Raw genomic sequence first — 4840 nt, 5'->3', positions numbered from 1 at the left:
CTGAAATCTTCTGTCACGTTGTTACTGGCTTTCTTTTTAACCTCAAACATGTCAACCTTACCTGATTCAGTTTGTACACCCACTGCTTAGTAGAGGCCCAGCAGGGACAAACCCCTCAGGAATGTTTTCCTTCACAGTATTTTGGTTTGGTTTCTTTTTAAAGTACAGTAAAATTGTCTTGGTGTGTGTGTATAGTCTAATAAATTCTAACACATGTGTAGATTGGGGTAACCACCACAATGAGGATACAGAAACATGCCTCCACCCTTGTGAAACTCCTGCATGCTGTCCCTTTATAGGCACACACTTCCCACACCCACCCCTAACTCTGCCAACCTCTAACCTATTCTCCATCACCATAGGTTTGTTTTCCTGAGAATGTCACGTAGAATTATACTGTATGTCATCTTCCTTCACTCAGCATAATCAAGTTGTTGCTCTCAAGTTGTTGCATGTGTCCATGGTTTGTTCTTTTTTATTGCGAGAGTATTCCATCGAATGGATGGACAGTTATATGTTGCATATTGCACTACAGTGTATCCATTCACCTGTTGGGGGACATTTGTATTGCTTCCTGTTCTTGGCAACAGTTGATAGATTGTGTACCATTTTTCACCTAAGCATAAGTTTTCATTTCTTAGGGTAAATACCAGGAGTGGGATTGCTGGGTCACATGGTAAGTGTATATTCAACATTATAAGAAATCAGCAAGCTGTGTTCCAGAATGACGATACCATCTTCCATTTCCACTGGCATTGTCTGAGAGTTCCAATTGCTCTGTGTCCTCAACGGCACTTGATTTTGTCATTTTGTCAGTATGCTTTTTATGTTGTCCATTCTACTAGGTGTGTAGTTGTAACTTTTTGCCTTTGTGGCTAATGCTGTTGAACATCTTCTCATATGCTTACTGGCCTTCCTTATAGCCTCTTGGGTAAAGTGCCTGTTCAAATCTTTTGCCAGGTTTTCAAATGGACTGTTTGTTTTCTTAATGTTGAGTTTTGAGAGTTCTTCATATACTTTGGATACAAATTTTGCTAGATATGTGGTTTGCATTCATTCTCTCCAAGTTTGTAGCTTGTTTTATTCTCTTAATAGTGCTCTTCTCAGAGCAGAAGTTTTGATTTTGATGAAGCTAAATTTATTCTCTTATAGATTATGCTTTTAATGTCATAACTCTTTCTGCTACTAGGTTACAAAGATTTGCTGTTTCCTTCCAGTTTTTATCTATAATCTATTTAGAATTAATTTTTGCATGAAGTGTAAGATTTAAGTAAAGATTTTCTTTTGTCTATGAATGTATTCTATTCTATCTTTTTTTTACTAGATCTCTTTGAATAGTTTTTTAAGTGGTTGCTCTAGGAATTACAATAGACATAACTTAACTTTTCTAGTTTACTTAGAAGTAATATTTTACCACTTCACATGGGATATAGAAACCTTGCCACTATCCAGGTCCCTTTACCCTCCTCCTTTCATGTTATATTTTGTCTCCTATATTAATTGCATCTACATCCATTGAAAATCCCATCAAATGATTTTTTTTATTTTCAACCATCAGACATATTTTTAAAGAACTCAACATGCAATTCAACAGGAGAAAAGTCGTCTGTTATATTTACCTAAATATTTACTTTCTGTTGCTCTGCCTTTATTCCTAATGTTTCAAGTTTCTTTCTGCTATTATCTTCCAACTGTCTCAAGAACTTCCTTTATAAATCTTTTGTGCAGGTCTCCTGGTAACAAATTCTCTCAGCTTTCCTTCATCTAAGAATGTCTTTATTTTACCTTCATTCCTGAAGGATATTTCCTCTAAAGAATTCTGAGTTGATAGTTCTTTTACTTCATCATTTTAAAAATGATTTTCCACTTTCTTCTAGCCTTTATGGTTTTCAGTGAGAAATCTGCAGTCATTTGAATCACTGCTCCTGTATAGGTCAAATGGCACTTTCTCTGGTTGCTTTCAAGATTTTTCTTCATCTTTAGTTTTTAGAATTTTGATGATGAAGTGTCTGGGCATAAATTTATTTATGTTTATGATGTTTGGAATTGACTGAGCTTCTTAAATTGGTAGGTTTCTGTCTTAACTGAATTTGGAAATTTTCCATCATTTCTTCAAATATTTTTTTCTAAACCGCATGCTTTCTCCTCCCCTTCCAAGACTCTAAGGACGTGAATGTTTGACCTTCTGCTATTGTCCTACAGGTCTCTGAGGCTCTGTTCATTTTTTTCCCCAATCTTTTTTCTCTCTGTTATTCAGACTAGATAATTCCATTCAGCTATCTTCAAGTTTACTATTTCTTCTATCATCTCCATTCTGCTATTGAGCGTCCTTGGTGAGTTTTTATTTCAGTTATTGTATTTTTTCACTTATAAATTTCCATTTGTTTCTTCTTGATATCTTCTATTTCTGTGCTGAGACTTTCTGTCTTTCCATTCATTTCAGTAGTGTTTTCCCTTACATACTGAACCATTTTTATAACAGCTGCTATAACGTCATTCTTTGATATCTCAGTGAAGTCATCTCCCATTGGCATCTGTTGGACTGTCTTTTCCCAAGTGAGTATTTTCCTGGGTCTTCCTATACAGAGTAATTTTAATATTTTGGGGGGGTAGGTAATTGACCCTGTTGGGTTCAAGCCACAACTTCCTACCAGCCTCCTGCAAGTTTGTGGTTCCAGTGTCACTTCCATTTTCAAAGCTTTTGCAATACCATTTAGATCAGTCCCATGTGCACCACCACCCAAGGCCAGTCTGAGATCTGGGTGGTGGTCTGTCCTCGGGTGTTTGGTTCTCAGGTCTATGCATGCTGTTTAGGGTCAGATCTTGTACAGTTTGGGGATGAGGCTAGGATTTCATAAACAACTTTAAGGGGCTGCTTTTCCCAGCTCCTCCCTCTCTGTGATCTTTCCTAGATTTTCCAGTTCACTGAGCTTCCTCTTTTCCAGTCCTCAGGCCAGAAGGCTAGAGCTTTATTTACTTCCTCCTGCCATACACTTCTGTAACTGCTTGTGCAGAGTCCAAGGAGCAGATAGGAAAGCCACAGGGGCTTGCCCAGCCTGGTGGACCATGGCAAGGGAGCTTCTCCTCCCTCAGATTATAGGTTCCTGCCACCCCCCTCACTGCTGTGACCACACTGCTTGGATGCTGGGGAGCAACAGAATGGAAAAGGGGGGCAAAAAGGAGGAAGACAAACAGGAGACTTCTGCTTTCAAGCTCTGAGCTATAGGAGACCCCTTTTTTGGTCCTCAAGCCAGAAACAGAGGGCTTCTCCTAGAACTCTCGCTGTGGATGCTAATACCTGCTTCAAGATTTGGGGCTGCATTGAATTTGGCCCACAGGATACTGGAGTGGGAAAAATAGTAAACTTACCACTTATTTGGTGTTACTTTGATACCTGATCTTCTTTTCAGAGAGTTCAAATAGCTAATCCATGCATTCTGTCCAAGGTTTAAGCTGCATTCAGTGTGTGGGGGTTTGGTGGGGGGAGCAAAGTAGAGTAGGTTTACTTCATCTTACCTGGAACTGGAACCTCCAAATAATTTTTAATGAACATGTTCCATGCATACACACATGGGGCTAAAACCATCATTTAGTGAGCTCCTCTGTGTCACACACGTGAACAAAGTTTTGCGCTCACAGAGTTATGCTCAGGTAGCTCAGGATTTGAACCCAGCTGTCTCTCTTTCTAGCTGTGTGACACTGGGTAAGAATCCAAACACACACAGTCCTCAGTTTACTTGCCATGGGAGGGTGGCAAGGATGAGACACAATAATATATATAAAGCCCTTTATTATATATTGCATTACATATTGTATATGATATAATAATATACAATTATATACAGTATATGATAATATATGTATATGTATATGATGTGTAATAGAGAGAGCGCCCCCTCTGTCTGAGGCCCTGCATACATTGGAAGCAGGGTACCTACCGAATGGATTCCCTTGCGTGCACAGTATGTCTCCTCTCAGCACACCCAGGGCCTGCTCTGTGCTTTTCTCATGAAAAATATCTGTTAATTTGGATGAAACCATCAAGATGAGAAATCTGTTTGCAAACCCACTCATGAGCTGGGGACAGGGCAGGGTCCCCACTGGGCTTGTGGGTGGAGGGCTTTGGCAGGAGAAGCCCTGAGCTGAACAGGCATGCTGGTCACATGTGGTGGGTGGCAGCTGGGACAGGGCAGGCAGCAGGACTGGAGAGCCAGCAGGACAAGAAGGCTGGGGCAAGGGAGGCAGAGGAACCGCACGAGACCTATCGCAGGGCAGCAGGTGATGTGCTCTAGATGGCAGGTCATTTTCTTTCCGTCTTTTCTTTTTTTTCCCTCCACTTAAGAAAAAACTGTGACGACATAGCCTATGGAACGGCAAGATCAACTGTGTCGTTCTGGCCTTTGAGGGAAGAGAGGGAAAAATCAAATTATTGGACAGGGTCCTTTTAAGGAGCTGCTGCTTTAATTTATTTTCTTATATTTTGTCAATAGCTGTTGTTTTTTCTTAAACAAGTACTGCACTTTATAAATGGATTTTGCTTGGGCAAAACAAACACGATCATTTCATACTTTTCCTTCCTTCTAAACTTACTTAAAACGTGGTGCGTGGACACACAGGGCCTGACCACTCGTGGAAGGGCAACAGGTGGTTTTAGAGAGACACCAGCCCAGAGTGGAGGCGGGGGGGCAGAGAGGAGGTCGGGGAGCCCAACCTGTTGAAGCTACATATCCCTGTTCTCCCACATGGGGGGACATTTTTAGAAATACAGATCGCTCTGCCCACTCTTAAGAAGTCTGACTCATTGGGTCTGAAGTGGGTCCCCAGACTATGGAATTTTTTT

Source organism: Manis javanica, chromosome 1 (assembly GCF_040802235.1).
Source record: "Manis javanica isolate MJ-LG chromosome 1, MJ_LKY, whole genome shotgun sequence".
In the NCBI taxonomy this organism is placed as follows: Eukaryota; Metazoa; Chordata; class Mammalia; order Pholidota; family Manidae; genus Manis; species Manis javanica.
The sequence above is the reverse complement of the archived record's forward strand: the minus strand, read 5'-3'. Positions refer to the sequence as shown.